This window comes from Bufo bufo, chromosome 6 (assembly GCF_905171765.1).
Source record: "Bufo bufo chromosome 6, aBufBuf1.1, whole genome shotgun sequence".
NCBI classification, from domain to species: domain Eukaryota; kingdom Metazoa; phylum Chordata; class Amphibia; order Anura; family Bufonidae; genus Bufo; species Bufo bufo.
This window is the reverse complement of record NC_053394.1, coordinates 49,019,732-49,037,548: the sequence shown is the minus strand read 5'-3', so window position 1 is coordinate 49,037,548 and position 17,817 is coordinate 49,019,732. Positions and strand designations below refer to the sequence as shown.

Sequence of the window (17,817 nt, the reverse complement as noted above, 5' to 3'; positions counted from 1 at the left end):
CGTATCGGCGATCGCCGCAAACCGCAGGTCAATTCAGACCTGCGGTTTGCTGCGTTTTCTGCAGTTTCTGATCCCCGCGGTCCCTGACCGCAGGGATCAGAAACTTTAAAATGCCCAAAATGTCGATTTTACACCCCCCCCTGCACCGCTGTATGGAAAAGGTTAACTGTCAAGGAGCTCCCTCCCTCTCCCATCGGGGGGCTGCTGTGCCTTTGCAGCCCCCAGACAGGATGGGGTCACAGAGGTAGGGAGCCCCCCTCCTTACCCTTCCCCGTCTGCGAAGTTGTGGCCGCAACTGAGCAGACGGGGAAGGTTATCATGGCAAGAGGACGCCTTCTCAGGCATCCTGCTGTCCATGGTGCTGAACAGATCTGTGCTAAAGGCATAGATCTGTTCAGACAAAGTGTAAGTAAAATACAGTACAATACACTATATAGTGTACTGTACTGTATTGTACAGACATCAGACCCACTGGTTCAAGAACCAAGTGGGTCTGGGTCAAAAAAATGTAAAAAAAATAGTGAAAAAAGTAAAGATAAAAAACACACATTTATCACTGAATAAAAATTAAAAAAATAAAATACACTACACATATTAGGTATCGCCGCTTCCGTAACAACCTGATCTATAAAACGGTCATGTTACTTTCCCCGCACGGTGAACGCCATAAAAATAAAAACTATGAGAAAATTGAAATTTTGCCCACCTTACTTCCCAAAAAAGGTAATAAAAGTGATCAAAAAAGTCGCATGTACGCCAAAATAGTACCAATCAAACCGTCATCTCATCCCGCAAAAATCATACCCTACCCAAGATAATTGCCCAAAAACTGAAAAAACTATGGCTCTTAGACTATGGAAACACTAAAACATGATTTTTTTTGTTTCAAAAATGAAATCATTGTGTAAAACTTACATAAATAAAAATAAAGTATACATATTAGGTATCTCCGCGTCCGTATCGACCGGCTCTATAAAAATATCACATGACCTAACCCCTCAGATGAACACCGTAAAAAAATTAAAATAAAAACGGTGTAAAAAAAGCAATTTTTTGTCATCTTACGTCACAAAAAGTGTAATAGCAAGTGATCAAAAAGTCATATGCACCCAAAAATAGTGGCAATCAAACCATCATCTCATCCCACAAAAAATGAGACCCTACCTAAGATAATCGCCCAAAAACTGAAAAAACTATGGCTCTCAGACTATGGAGACACTAAAACATGATTTTTTTTGTTTCAAAAATTAAATCATTGTGTAAAACTTACATAAATAAAAAAATTGTATACATATTAGGTATCGCCCCGTCCGTGACAACCTGCTCTATAAAAATACCACATGATCTAACCTGTCAGATGAATGTTGTAAATAACAAAAAAAACGGTGCCAAAAAAGCTATTTCTTATCTTGCCTCACAAAAAGTGTAATATAGAGCAACCAAAAATCATATGTACCCTAAACAAGTACCAACAAAACTGCCACCCTATCCCGTATTTTCTAAAATGGGGTCACTTTTTTCGAGTTTCTACTCTAGGGGTGCATCAGGGGGGCTTCAAATGGGACATAATGTGAAAAAAACCAGTCCAGCAAATTTTGCCTTTCAAAAACCGTATGGCATTCCTTTCCTTCTGCGCCCTGCCGTGTGTCCGTACAGCAGTTTACGACCACATATGGGGTGTTTCTGTAAACTACAGAATCAGGGCCATAAATAATGAGTTTTGTTTGGCTGTTAACCCTTGCTTTGTAACTGGAAAAAAAATATTAAAATGGAAAATCTGCCAAAAAAGTGAAATTTTGAAATTGTATCTCTATTTTCCATTAAATCTTGTGCAACACCTAAAGGGTTAACAAAGTTTGGAAAATCAGTTTTGAATACCTTGAGGGGTGTAGTTTCTTAGATGGGGTCACTTTTATGGAGTTTTTTCTCTAGGGGTGCATGAGGGGGGCTTCAAATGGGACATGATGTAAAAAAAAACAGTCCAGCAAAATCTGCCTTCTAAAAACCATACGGCGCACCTTTCACTCTACGCCCTACTGTGTGCCCATACAGTAGTTTACGGCCACATATGGGGTGTTTATGCAAACTACAGAATCGGAGCAATAAATATAGCATTTTGTTTGGCTGTTAACCCTTGCTTTGTTACTGGAAAAAATGGATTAAAATGGAAAATTTGCCCAAAAATCGAAATTCTGAAATTTTAACACCATTTGCCATTAACTCTTGTGGAACACCTAAAGGGTTAACAAAGTTTGTAAAATCAGTTTTGAATACCTTGAGGGGTGTAGTTTATAGAATTGGGTCATTTTTGGGTGGTTTCTATTATGTAAGCCTCGCAAAGTGACTTCAGACCTGAACTGGTCCCTAAAATTTGGGTTTTTGAAAATTTCCGAAAAATTTCAAGATTTGCTTCTAAACTTCTAAGCCTTTTAACATCCCCAAAAAATAAAATATCATTCCCAAAATGATCCAAACATGAAGTAGACATATGGGGAATGTAAAGTAATAACTATTTTTGGGGGTATTACTATGTATTATAGAAGTAGAGAAATCGAAACTTGGAAATTTGCAATTTTTCACAAATTTTGGGTAAATTTGGTATTTTTTAATAAATAAAAATGATTTTTTTTTAACTTCATTTTACCAGTGTCATGAAGTACAATATGTGACGAAAAATCAATCTCAGAATGGCCTGGATAAGTCAAAGCATTTTAAAATTATCAGCACTTAAAGTGACACTGGTCAGATTTGCAAAAAAGTCCTTAAGGTGAAATAGGGCTGAGTCCTCAAGGGGTTAAATAGGTAATTTTTTTTTAAATGTATTGATAAGATCATATAGCTGTCCTGATCCTGTAGTAATAGTCCCTTTTATCTGTTTCCTAATTTTTGCTACCCTACTGAATAGTATATAGGGAACAAATGGATGGGAGTACGACTGAACGGTCAGACTACACAGTTTGTTGTCTGTTATCCTGGAGACACATAGAAGCAAAACAAGATCTGTTGCAAAGTTGTTTCAATTATCTTTTTAGATACATTGCAGTCATAAAAAAAGGTTGGATGGATATAACCTTTAAGCCTCCCTCACACGTCAGTGAGTTGGTCAGTGATTTCCATCAGTGATTGTGAGCCAAAACCAGGACTGGAGCCTCCATGGACATAAGGTATATGGGAAAGATCTGCTCCTGTTCAGTGTTTAGAACCGCACCTGGTTTTGGCTCAAAATCACTGATGGTAATCATTGACCAAACAATGACGTATGAATGAGGCAAGTCTATGGATAGGTTTTTGGTCCCAGGCTTCCATACAAAATACTTGTAGGTGGCACATATATATTTCAGTTAATGTTTCTGTGTGTCGTTAAACGATATCCACAGTATCCCCCATAACAGTAACCTCTACCGCACCCTGTCCCTTTAACAGTGAACTCCACAGTCCCCCACCCCTTAACACTGACCCCCCCACAGTGCCCCGCCACAGCAGCCCATCCCTTTAACTTTGACCTTTACAGCAGCCCGCCCCTTTAACAGTGAGTTCACAGCACCCCACTTCCTTGACAGTGACCTCCTCAGGGGCCCGCCCCTTAACAGTGACTTCACAGTACCCTGCTACCTTAACAGTGACCTCCACAGCAGTTGCTCCTTTAATAGTGGCCCCTGCCCCCTTAACAGTGACCTCCACAGTGTCCGCCCCTTTAACAGTGACCTCCACAGCAGTTGCTGCTTTAATAGTGACCCCTGCCCCCTTAACAGTGACCTCCACAGTGGCCTGCCCCTTTAATGCTAGGGCTACACGACGACATGTGTCGCGCAACATTTTGTCTCAACAATTTTTATAATGATATTCTATGGTGTTACACTGCGACATGTGACATGCTGCGACTGCGACGCGACAGTCGCATAAAAATCCATTTTGAATGGATTTTTTGTGACTGTCGCGTTGCAGTCGCAGCATGTCACATGTCGCAGTGTAACACCATAGAATATCATTATAAAAATTGTCGCGCAACATCGGTGCGACATCAATGTCGCGCGACACATGTAGCAGTGTAGTTGTGCCCTACAGTGGATATAAAAAGTCTACACACCCCTGTTAAAATGTCAGGTTTCTGTGCTGTAAAAAAATCTGAAAAAGATATAAATAATTTCAGAACTTTTTCCACCTTTAATGTGACCTATAAACTGTACAACTCAATTGAAAAACAAACTGAAATCTTTTAGGTGGAGGAAAGAAAACAAAAAAATAAAATAAAAATGTGGTTGCATAAGTGTGCACACCCTCTTATAACTGGGGATGTAGCTGTGTTCTGAATTAAGCAATCACATTCAGAATACTGTTAAATAGGAGTCGGCATACACCGGCCATCATTTAAAGTGCCTCTAATTAACCCCAAATAAAGTTCAGCTGCTCTAGTTGGTCTTTCCTGAAATTTTCTTAGTCGCATCCGACAGCAAAAGCCACGGTCCACAGAGAGCTTCCAAAGCATCAGAGGGATCTCATTGTTAAAAGGTATCAGTCAGAAGGTACAAAAGAATTTCCAATTCATCAGATATACCATGGAACACAGTGAAGACCGTCATCATCAAGTGGAGGAAATATGGCACAACAGTGACATTACCAAGAACTGGACGTCCCTCAAACATTGATGAAAAGATGAGAAGAAAACTGGTCTGGGAGGCGACCAAGAGGCCTACAGCAACATTAAAGGAGCTGCAGGAATATCTGGCAAGTACTGGCTGTGTGGTACATGTGACAACAATCTCCCGTATTCTTCATATGTCTGGGCTATGGGGTAGAGTGGCAAGACGAAAGCCTTCTCTTACCAAGAAAAACATCCAAGCCAGGCTACATTTTGCAAAACTACATCTGAAGTCTCCCAAAAGCATGTGGGAAAAGGTGTTATGGTCTGATGAAACCAAGGTTGAACTTTTTGGCTATAATTCCGAAAGATATGTTTGGCGCAAAAATAACACTGCACATCACCAAAAGAACACCATAAAAGAACACCATCCCCACAGTGAAGCATGGTGGTGGCAGCATTGTGCCAAGGGGCTGTTTTTCTTCAGCTGGAACTGGGGCCTTAGTTAAGCTCGAGGTAATTATAAACAGTTCCAAATACCAGTCATTATTGACACAAAACCTTCAGGCTTCTGCTAGAAAGCTGAACATGAAGAGGAACTTCATCTTTCAGCATGACAACGACCCAAAGCATACATCCAAATCAACAAAGGAATGGCTTCACCAGAGGAAGATTAAAGTTTTGGAATGGCCCAGCCAGAGCCCAGACCTGAATCCGATTGAAAATCTGTGGGGTGATCTGAAGAGGGCTGACAGATTTGGGGTGTTTTTGCAAAAAAGAGTGGGCAAACCTTGCCAAGTCACAATATGCCATACCCATTTGCCATTAACTCTTGTGGAACACCTAAAGGGTTAACAAAGTTTGTAAAATCAGTTTTGAATACCTTGAGGGGTGTAGTTTATAGAATTGGGTCATTTTTGGGTGGTTTCTATTATGTAAGCCTCGCAAAGTGACTCATACCCAAAAAGACTGAGTGCTGTAATAAAATCAAAAGGTGCTTCAGCAAAGTATTAGTTTAAGGGTGTGCACACTTATGCAACCATATTATTTTTTTCTTCCCTCTACCTAAAAGATTTCAGTTTGTTTTTCAATTGAGTGGTACAGTTTATAGGTCACATTAAGGCCCCTTTCACACGGGCGAGTTTTCTGCGCGGGTGCAATGCGTGAGTTGAACGCATTGCAGCCGCACTGAATCCGGACCCATTCATTTCTATGGGGCTGTGCACATGAGCGATGATTTTCACGCATCACTTGTGCGTTGCGTGAAAATCGCAGCAAGCTCTATTTTGTGCGTTTTTCACGCAACGCAGGCCCCATAGAAGTGAATGGGGCTGCGTGAAAATCGCAAGCATCCGCAAGCAAGTGAGGATGCGGTGCGATTTTCACGCACGGTTGCTAGGAGACGATCGGGATGAGGACCCAATCATTATTATTTTCCCTTATAACATGGTTATAAGGGAAAATAATAGCATTCTTAATACAGAATGCATAGTACAATAGGGCTGGAGGAGTTAAAAAAATAAATACAATAATTTAACTCACCCTAATCCACTTGTTCGCGCAGCCGACATCTCTTCTGTCTTCATCTGTGAGGAAAAGGACCTTTGATTATGTCACTGTGTTCATCACATGGTCGTTCACATGATCCATCACCATGGTGATGGATCATGTGATGGACCATGTGATGAACGCAGTGACGTCATCAAAGGTCCTATTCCTCAAAGAAGAAGTCAGAAGAGATGCCGAACAAGTGGATTAAGGTGAGTTAAATATTTTTTTATTTTTTTTAACCCCTCCAGCCCTATTTTACTTAGCATTCTGTATTCAGAATGCTATTATTTTCCCGTATAACCATGTTATAAGGGAAAATAATACAATCTACACAACCTTGAACCCAAACCTGAACTTCTGTGAAGAAGTTCGGGTCTGGGTGCCACAGTCAGTTTTTTATCACGCGCGTGCAAAACGCACCCTTGTTAAAATGTCAGTTTTCTGTGATGTAAAAAAATGAGACAAAGATAAATAATTTCAGAACTTTTTCCACCTTTAGGGCTCTTTCACACGAGCGTGTCCGGATAAGGTCCGGATGCGTTGCGGCAAACCCGCACGAGTAGGTAGCCAATTGCAGTCAGTTTTGACTGCGTTCCGCTGTTCAGTTTTTATCGCGCGGGTGCAATGCGTTTTGCACGCGCGTGATAAAAAACTGACTGTGGCACCCAGACCCGAACTTCTTCACAAAAGTTCAGGTTTGGGTTCAAGGTTGTGTAGATTGTATTATTTTCCCTTATAACATGGTTATAAGGGAAAATAATAGCATTCTGAATACAGAATGCTAAGTAAAATAGGGCTGGAGGGGTTAAAAAAAAATAATATATAATTTAACTCACCTTAATCCACTTGTTCGCGCAGCCGGCATCTCTTCGACTTTTTATATCCACTGTATGTGTCGTGTGACTTATTGTCACGCGACACATGTCGTTGTGTGGCCCTAGCCTAAAGCTGACCTACAGCAGTGAAGAAAAATGGCTGCGTTGTTATGGAAACCTGGAGTAAAACTGTGCGTATGTGGAGACTAAAAAAACCTCACCTCATCCACTTGATCGCGCAGCCGGTATCCTCTTCTTTTTTCTTTCTACAGGACCTGCAAAAGGACCTGCGGTGACGTAATCGCAGGTCGTGCTGAATAAAGATAGAAGGACCAGCTATGATTTTTTTTAAATTATTTTTATCCCCTCAATGGCCATTTTATGTAGCATTATGTCTTAAGAGTGCTATTATTTTCCGTTATAACCATGTTATAACAGAAAATAATAAAGTGAAGTTCAGGTCCCTATTGACTTTAATGGGGTCCGGGTTCGGGGTCAAGTTTGGGTCCCGAACCTAGGAGTATATTGGGGCCTGAAACCAGAATACAGATGATTTTTTTTGGATCTATCATCTTTGCTGTATAAAAATGGTCAGATTAAGTAGACTGAAGCTGCTTTGTATCCAATTCCTGCAAAAACAAAATAAGACACACCAACACGATGGGATAACATCCAGGAAAACATATTTAATACACATGAATAATCTGAAGAAACGCCTCCATATAAATGCTAATCCCCAGCAACTAAGTCTTGTTTCACACTGGCCTGAAACAAATCTAGCAGGCTGTTCCGGTATTTATCCAGCCGCTCCTCTGCATATTTGCCAGATTGCGTCTGGATTTCCGCTGGCCCCCATAGTGAATGGGACTGGATGGAATGCCGGCAGTGCGCGGCTTCGCCCAGCAGGGACGGATCCGACAGGCAGGGCCGGTTCCAGGTGAAATGGGGCCCTGGGGCGAAAAACAATAAGGGCCTCCCCCCCCCCCACATGACACTTGCTGACTTTAACATCCCGTATTGTAAACAAGTGGCAAAGCAACATGTACAAGTAAACATTTCTTATATAATAGTGCCACCTAATAATGTGCCAGTAAAAAGTGCCCCCAATAATGTGCCAGTAGTAAGTGCCCCCATAGATGCCGCCCAATAATGTGCCAGTAAGAAGAACCCCCATAGTGCAACCTAATAATGTGCCAGTAAAAAGTGCTCCCAATGATGCCCTCCGGCCTCAATGTAACATTTCTCCCCCTCCATGTCACGTCATCACCCCCTCCTTTTTACATCACCCCCTTTGCGCCACATTATTTCTCCCCCCCTCCATCATGGCAGCACACTCCATGGGCCAGTGGCAGCAGCACATCTCTCCTTCCCCCGCCCCCTCCATGGCACATTTCTCCCACTCCACGGGTCAGTGGCAGCAGCACATCTCTCCCCCCCCAGCCCCCCATGGCACATTGCCAGCTCTCAGGGGGGTGCCAGAAGCAATGAGCGCTTCCATCAATACAGATGGAAGCGCTCATTGCTGGAGCACCAGGAGCTGCGGTCCTGTCAGTCACTGACTGCTCAGTTCTCCCTGCTCCACCATTCAGTCTGCAGGCACAGATGTGTGGGCAGAGCCTGCAGCCTGGAAATTTGCATAAGCCCCACCCACACAGTGCTGCAGAGCGATCTGTGTCTGCAGGGAAGAGAGTTAGTGTGTTTTTGTTTTGTTTTTAATACTGAGGGGTCACAGAGGGCTTTATTACTATGGAGGGGTCACAGAGGACTTTATTACTATGGAGGGGTCACAGAGGACTTTATTACTATGGAGGGGCACAGAGGACTTTATTACTATGGAGGGGTCACAGAGGGCTTTATTACTATGGAGGGGTCACAGAGGGCTTTATTACTATGGAGGGGTCACAGAGGACTTTATTACTATGGAGGGGTCACAGAGGGCTTTATTACTATGGAGGGGGCACAGAGGTCTTTATTACTATGGAGGGGTCACAGAGGGCTTTATTACTATGGAGGGGTCACAGAGGGCTTTATTACTATGGAGGGGTCACAGAGGACTTTATTACTATGGAGGGGTCACCAGGGCCGGTTCTAGGTGAAATGGGGCCCTGGGGCAAAAAACAATAAGGGCCCCCCCCATGACACTTGATGACTTACAGAAGAAAAAGTATATTGTGGGGCACGGTGTATGCTATGTGTGTATAACAAACATATTTCTTATGAAAACTTACAATTACTTGGCTTGACCCTTGGGGATCTCGGACGCCTCTTCCACAATTTGGCCGGGGGCTCGGCGGAGCTGATGTTGTGTTTTATCCTAATGAGAAAGATTTCATAATAAGTGTTGGAACCGATAAAATTGACATCTATGATACAGCGTTGATGCAAAGATGTTCCTTGATATCTTGAACTGAATCCGCCCTGGTCTGCTTGATATGCAAATGAGGACCATCAAAGGGTTCTTGGGGCAGGACACTGATGAAAGGAAGATCTGCCAGGACTGTCACATCCTGGGGAAAGCCCGACCCCTGCTGGTATTTACTGCCCACACCTGTGTCAGCAAGGACATACATGCTGGGATATGGCAGGGGTATATGATATAACTTTCTTCCTGTGTAATTACCTGCACTAACCTAGCTCACAAATAGGAACAATGGTGACCTCTGGGACAAGACAAGTCTTCCTGGACTCTACAATCAAGAATGTGATTTGCTGAGAGCTGCTGGAGAGGAGTGTTCTGAGTACAGAGAAAAGCCCATGGCATGTGTGACTGAGAGAGAGAATGGTGTAGCTAGCTCAAGGATCCTGACCCCCTCCAACCCCCTCTCCCATTCCCTTAATTATATTTAGAATGTAGGTATATCCCTATTTGTAAATAAATCCAACACTGACTTAAGATACAGTTGTTCTTCAGTAATTTAAGGCACCCGTAAAGCAGAGCACATTCTACAATAAGGATTTGGAGAAGGGGCAGAGGGATAGCAGAGCAGAGAGAGGCTGGTGCTGCTACTAGGGCTCATACCATGGGGGAGTAATAAAGCCCACTATAATGCCCCCCCAGTAGAAATAATTCTCTTTATAATGTGCAAAAAATACCCCCTTGTAATGCCTCCAGTTGCGCTAATGTCCCCATAGTGCCCCATAATGTGCCAGTATAAAATACCCCTATATAGTGCACCCAGTAAATGCCCCCATAGTGCTCCTCTCCCCCCTCCCTCCTAGTGCCCCCGATAATGTACCAGTATAAAATGCCCCATATATAGTGCCCCAGTAGATGCCCTCAGTGTCCCCCATAATTTGTAAGTATAAAATACCTCTTCTCAGTGCACCCGTAGATGACCCCATAGTACTCCTCTCCCACCTTCCCCATAGTACCCACCATAATGTGTCCCAGTATAAAATGCCGCTATACAGAGCCCCCATATAAAATAACCATTCTTTGTGGCCTCAGTAGATGCCCCTATAGTGCCCACCAATAATGTGCCAGTAATAAGTGCCCCCAATGTGCCAGTAATAAGTGCCCCCATAGATGTCCCCCAATAATGTGCCAGTAGCCAGAGCCCCCCCACCATCAAGTGCCAGTAGCCAGACCCCCTCCTATATCATGTGCCAGTAGCCAGAGCCCCCCCTATATCATGTTCCAGTAGCCAGAGCCCCCCCTATATCATGTGCCAGTAATCAGAACCCCCCTATATCATGTGCCAGTAGCCAGAGCCCCCCTATATCATGTGCCAGTAGCCAGAGCCCCCTATATCATGTGCCAGTAGCCATAGGCCCCCCTATCATGTGCCAGTAGCCAGAGCCCCCCTTATCATGTGCCAGTAGCTTGAGCCCCCCCATCATGTGCCAGTAGCCAGAGCACCACATCAACATGTGCCAGTAGCCTGAGCCCCCCATCAACATGTGACAGTAGCCATAGGCCCCCCTATCATGTGCCAGTAGCCTGAACGCCCCCATCATGTGCCAGTAGCCATAGGCCCCCCTATCATGTGCCAGTAGCCTGAGCCCCCCCATCAACATGTGCCAGTAGCCATATGCCCCCCTATCATGTGCCAGTAGCCATAGGCCCCTCTATCATGTGCCAGTAGCCATAGGCCCCCCATAATGTACCTCCAGTAAATGCCCCCATAGTGCTCCTCTCCCCCCTCCCTCCTAGTGCCCCCGATAATGTACCAGTATAAAATGCCCCATATATAGTGCCCCAGTAGATGCCCTCAGTGTCCCCCATAATTTCTAAGTATAAAATACCTCTTCTCAGTGCCCCCGTAGATGACCCCATAGTACTCCTCTCCCACCTTCCCCATAGTACCCACCATAATGTGTCCCAGTATAAAATGCTCCTATACAGAGCCCCCATATAAAATAACCATACTTTGTGGCCTCAGTAGATGCCCCTATAGTGCCCACCAATAATGTGCCAGTAAGAAATGCCCCCAATGTGCCAGTAATAAGTGCCCCCATAGATGTCCCCCAATAATGTGCCAGTAGCCAGAGCCCCCCCACCATCAAGTGCCAGTAGCCAGAGCCCCCCCTATATCATGTGCCAGTAGCCAGAGCCCCCCTATATCATGTGCCAGTAGCCAGAGCCCCCCTATATCATGTTCTAGTAGCCAGAGCCCCCCTATATCATGTGCCAGTAGCCAGAGCCCCCCCTATATCATGTGCCAGTAGCCAGAACCCCCCCTATATCATGTGCCAGAAGCCAGAGCCCCCCTATATCATGTGCCAGTAGCCAGAACCCCCCTATCATGGGCCAGTAGCCAGAGCCCCCGATCATGTGCCAGTAGCCAGAGCCCCCCTATATCATGTGCCAGTAGCCAGAGCCCCCCTATATCATGTGCCAGTAGCCATAGGCCCCCCTATCATGTGCCAGTAGCCAGAGCCCCCCCTATCATGTGCCAGTAGCCTGAACCCCCCCATCAACATGTGACAGTAGCCATAGGCCCCCCCTATCATGTGCCAGTAGCCTGAGCCCCCCATCATGTGCCAGTAGCCATAGGCCCCCCTATCATGTGCCAGTAGCCAGAGCCCCTCCTATATCATGTGCCAGTAGCCAGAGCCCCCCTATATCATGTTCCAGTAGCCAGAGGCCCCCTATATCATGTGCCAGTAACCAGAACCCCCCCTATATCATGTGCCAGTAGCCAGAGGCCCCCCCCTATATCATGTGCCAGTAGCCAGACCCCCCATCATGTGCCAGTAGCCAGAGCCCCCTATATCATGTGCCAGTAGCCAGAGCCCCCCTATATCATGTGCCAGTAGCCAGAGCCCCCCTATATCATGTGCCAGTAGCCATAGGCCCCCCTATCATGTGCCAGTAGCCAGAGCCCCCCCTATCATGTGCCAGTAGCCTGAGCCCCCCTATCATGTGCCAGTAGCTTGAGCCCCCCATCATGTGCCAGTAGCCAGAGCACCCCCATCAACATGTGCCAGTAGCCTGAGCCCCCCCCTATATCATGTGCCAGTAGCCAGAACCCCCCCTATATCATGTGCCAGTAGCCAGAGCCCCCCTATATCATGTGCCAGTAGCCAGAACCCCCCTATCATGGGCCAGTAGCCAGAGCCCCCGATCATGTGCCAGTAGCCAGAGCCCCCCTATATCATGTGCCAGTAGCCAGAGCCCCCCCTATCATGTGCCAGTAGCCTGAGCCCCCCTATCATGTGCCAGTAGCTTGAGCCCCCCCATCATGTGCCAGTAGCCAGAGCACCCCCATCAACATGTGCCAGTAGCCAGAGCCCCCCCTATATCATGTGCCAGTAGCCAGAACCCCCCCTATATCATATGCCAGTAGCCAGAGCCCCCCTATATCATGTGCCAGTAGCCAGAACCCCCCTATCATGGGCCAGTAGCCAGAGCCCCCGATCATGTGCCAGTAGCCAGAGCCCCCCTATATCATGTGCCAGTAGCCAGAGCCCCCCTATATAATGTGCCAGTAGCCATAGGCCCCCCTATCATGTGCCAGTAGCCAGAGCCCCCCCTATCATGTGCCAGTAGCCTGAACCCCCCCATCAACATGTGACAGTAGCCATAGGCCCCCCCTATCATGTGCCAGTAGCCTGAGCCCCCCATCATGTGCCAGTAGCCATAGGCCCCCCTATCATGTGCCAGTAGCCAGAGCCCCTCCTATATCATGTGCCAGTAGCCAGAGCCCCCCTATATCATGTTCCAGTAGCCAGAGGCCCCCCTATATCATGTGCCAGTAACCAGAACCCCCCCTATATCATGTGCCAGTAGCCAGAGGCCCCCCTATATCATGTGCCAGTAGCCAGACCCCCCCATCATGTGCCAGTAGCCAGAGCCCCCTATATCATGTGCCAGTAGCCAGAGCCCCCCTATATCATGTGCCAGTAGCCAGAGCCCCCCTATATCATGTGCCAGTAGCCATAGGCCCCCCTATCATGTGCCAGTAGCCAGAGCCCCCCCTATCATGTGCCAGTAGCCTGAGCCCCCCTATCATGTGCCAGTAGCTTGAGCCCCCCCATCATGTGCCAGTAGCCAGAGCACCCCCATCAACATGTGCCAGTAGCCTGAGCCCCCCCATCAACATGTGCAAGTAGCCTGAGCCCCCCATCAACATGTGACAGTAGCCATAGGCCCCCCTATCATGTGCCAGTAGCCTGAGCCTGAGCCCCCCATCAACATGTGCCAGTAGCCATATGCCCCCCTATCATGTGCCAGTAGCCATAGGCCCCTCTATCATGTGCCAGTAGCCATAGGCCCCCCATAATGTGCCCCCAGTAAATGCCCCCATAGTGCTCCTCTCCCCCCTCCCTCCTAGTGCCCCCGATAATGTACCAGTATAAAATGCCCCATATATAGTGCCCCAGTAGATGCCCTCAGTGTCCCCCATAATTTGTAAGTATAAAATACCTCTTCTCAGTGCCCCCGTAGATGACCCCATAGTACTCCTCTCCCACCTTCCCCATAGTACCCACCATAATGTGTCCCAGTATAAAATGCTCCTATACAGAGCCCCCATATAAAATAACCATTCTTTGTGGCCTCAGTAGATGCCCCTATAGTGCCCACCAATAATGTGCCAGTAAGAAATGCCCCTGATGTGCCAGTAATAAGTGCCCCCATAAATGTCCCCCAATAATGTGCCAGTAGCCAGAGCCCCCCCACCATCAAGTGCCAGTAGCCAGAGCCCCCCCACCATCAAGTGCCAGTAGCCAGAGCCCCCCCTATATCATGTGCCGTAGCCAGAGCCCCCCTATATCATGTGCCAGTAGCCAGAGCCCCCCTATATCATGTGCCAGTAGCCAGAGCCCCCCTATATCATGTGCCAGTAGCCAGAGCCCCCCTATATCATGTGCCAGTAGCCAGAGCCCCCCTATATCATGTGCCAGTAGCCAGAGCCCCCCTATATCATGTGCCAGTAGCCAGAGCCCCCCCTATCATGTGCCAGTAGCCTGAGCCCCCCTATCATGTGCCAGTAGCTTGAGCCCCCCATCATGTGCCAGTAGCCAGAGCACCCCCATCAACATGTGCCAGTAGCCTGAGCCCCCCCCTATATCATGTGCCAGTAGCCAGAACCCCCCCTATATCATGTGCCAGTAGCCAGAGCCCCCCTATATCATGTGCCAGTAGCCAGAACCCCCCTATCATGGGCCAGTAGCCAGAGCCCCCGATCATGTGCCAGTAGCCAGAGCCCCCCTATATCATGTGCCAGTAGCCAGAGCCCCCCCTATCATGTGCCAGTAGCCTGAGCCCCCCTATCATGTGCCAGTAGCTTGAGCCCCCCCATCATGTGCCAGTAGCCAGAGCACCCCCATCAACATGTGCCAGTAGCCAGAGCCCCCCCTATATCATGTGCCAGTAGCCAGAACCCCCCCTATATCATGTGCCAGTAGCCAGAGCCCCCCTATATCATGTGCCAGTAGCCAGAACCCCCCTATCATGGGCCAGTAGCCAGAGCCCCCGATCATGTGCCAGTAGCCAGAGCCCCCCTATATCATGTGCCAGTAGCCAGAGCCCCCCTATATAATGTGCCAGTAGCCATAGGCCCCCCTATCATGTGCCAGTAGCCAGAGCCCCCCCTATCATGTGCCAGTAGCCTGAACCCCCCCATCAACATGTGACAGTAGCCATAGGCCCCCCCTATCATGTGCCAGTAGCCTGAGCCCCCCATCATGTGCCAGTAGCCATAGGCCCCCCTATCATGTGCCAGTAGCCAGAGCCCCTCCTATATCATGTGCCAGTAGCCAGAGCCCCCCTATATCATGTTCCAGTAGCCAGAGGCCCCCCTATATCATGTGCCAGTAACCAGAACCCCCCCTATATCATGTGCCAGTAGCCAGAGGCCCCCCTATATCATGTGCCAGTAGCCAGACCCCCCCATCATGTGCCAGTAGCCAGAGCCCCCTATATCATGTGCCAGTAGCCAGAGCCCCCCTATATCATGTGCCAGTAGCCAGAGCCCCCCTATATCATGTGCCAGTAGCCATAGGCCCCCCTATCATGTGCCAGTAGCCAGAGCCCCCCTATCATGTGCCAGTAGCCTGAGCCCCCCTATCATGTGCCAGTAGCTTGAGCCCCCCCATCATGTGCCAGTAGCCAGAGCACCCCCATCAACATGTGCCAGTAGCCTGAGCCCCCCCATCAACATGTGCAAGTAGCCTGAGCCCCCCATCAACATGTGACAGTAGCCATAGGCCCCCCTATCATGTGCCAGTAGCCTGAGCCTGAGCCCCCCATCAACATGTGCCAGTAGCCATATGCCCCCCTATCATGTGCCAGTAGCCATAGGCCCCTCTATCATGTGCCAGTAGCCATAGGCCCCCCATAATGTGCCCCCAGTAAATGCCCCCATAGTGCTCCTCTCCCCCCTCCCTCCTAGTGCCCCCGATAATGTACCAGTATAAAATGCCCCATATATAGTGCCCCAGTAGATGCCCTCAGTGTCCCCCATAATTTGTAAGTATAAAATACCTCTTCTCAGTGCCCCCGTAGATGACCCCATAGTACTCCTCTCCCACCTTCCCCATAGTACCCACCATAATGTGTCCCAGTATAAAATGCTCCTATACAGAGCCCCCATATAAAATAACCATTCTTTGTGGCCTCAGTAGATGCCCCTATAGTGCCCACCAATAATGTGCCAGTAAGAAATGCCCCCGATGTGCCAGTAATAAGTGCCCCCATAAATGTCCCCCAATAATGTGCCAGTAGCCAGAGCCCCCCCACCATCAAGTGCCAGTAGCCAGAGCCCCCCCACCATCAAGTGCCAGTAGCCAGAGCCCCCCCTATATCATGTGCCAGTAGCCAGAGCCCCCCTATATCATGTGCCAGTAGCCAGAGCCCCCCTATATCATGTGCCAGTAGCCAGAGCCCCCCTATATCATGTGCCAGTAGCCAGAGCCCCCCTATATCATGTGCCAGTAGCCAGAGCCCCCCTATATCATGTGCCAGTAGCCAGAGCCCCCCTATATCATGTGCCAGTAGCCATAGGCCCCCCTATCATGTGCCAGTAGCCAGAGCCCCCCCTATCATGTGCCAGTAGCCTGAGCCCCCCATCAACATGTGACAGTAGCCATAGGCCCCCCCTATCATGTGCCAGTAGCCTGAGCCCCCCATCATGTGCCAGTAGCCATAGGCCCCCCTATCATGTGCCAGTAGCCTGAGCCCCCCCATCAACATGTGCCAGTAGCCATAGGCCCCCCTATCATGTGCCAGTAGCCATAGCCCCCCCCTATCATGTGCCAGTAGCCATAGGCCCCCCATAATGTGCCAGTAGCCTGAGCCCCCCCATCAACATGTGCCAGTAGCCATTGGCCCCCCTATCATGTGCCAGTAGCCATAGGCCCCCCCTATCATGTGCCAGTAGCCATAGGCCCCCCCATAATGTGCCAGTAGCCAGAGCCCCCCCTATCATGTGCCAGTAGCCTGAGCCCCCCCTATCATGTGCTAGTAGCCTGAGCCCCCCCATCAACATAGGCCTAGTGCCTGCAGCCTATCAGAGGAAGGGACACACCTCTCCCACCCCTGCCCTGCTGCACAGCCATCTGTATCGCTGTCCTGAGGACGGTGATACAGATGACTGGAGATGAGCGCTTCCACAATGGAAGCGCCGGCCCTGGGGGTCACAGAGGGCTTTATTACTATGGAGGGGTCACAGAGGACTTTATTACTATGAAGGGGTCACAGAGGGCTTTATTACTATGGAGGGGGCACAGAGGACTTTATTACTATGGAGGGGGCACAGAGGACTTTATTACTATGGAGGGGGCACAGAGGTCCTTATTACTATGGAGGGGCACAGAGGACTTTATTACTATGGAGGGGGCACAGAGGACTTTATTACTATGGAGCAGGCACGTAGGACTTTATTACTATGGAGGGGGCACAGAGGGCATTTCTACTATGCAGGGGGCACAGAGGGCATTACTACTCTTGAGGGGGCACAGAGGGCATTACTAATGGGAAGGAGGCACAATGGGCATTTCTACTATTGAGAGGGCACAGAGCCAGAGGGCATTACTACAATGAAGGGGGCACAGAGGGTATTAATACTGTGAAGAGGGCATAGTGGGCATTATTACTGTGAAGGGGGCACAGTAGGCATTATTACTGTGAAGGGGGCACAGTGGGCATTATTACTGTGAAGGGGGCACAGTAGGCATTATTACTATGGAGGGGGCACAGAGGGCATTACTAGCACAGTGGGCACTACTACTATTAAGGGGGCACAATGGGCATTATTACTGTGAAGGGGCACAGAGGGCATTACTACTATTAAGGGGACACAATGGGCATTATTACTGTGAAGGGGGCACAATGGGGATTATTACTATGAAGGGGGCACAATGGGGATTATTACTGTGAAGGGGGCACAATAGGGATTATTACTGGGAAGGAGGCACAAAGAGGGCATT

General features: G+C 48.1%; 1 protein-coding gene across 1 annotated transcript in view; it reads left to right on the top strand.

Annotated features, from left to right (window-relative positions):
- Positions 1-17,817, top strand: part of STK32C (serine/threonine kinase 32C) — a 348,290-nt gene that overhangs the window by 21,752 nt on the left and 308,721 nt on the right. The gene's annotated exons all lie outside the window — the stretch shown is intronic.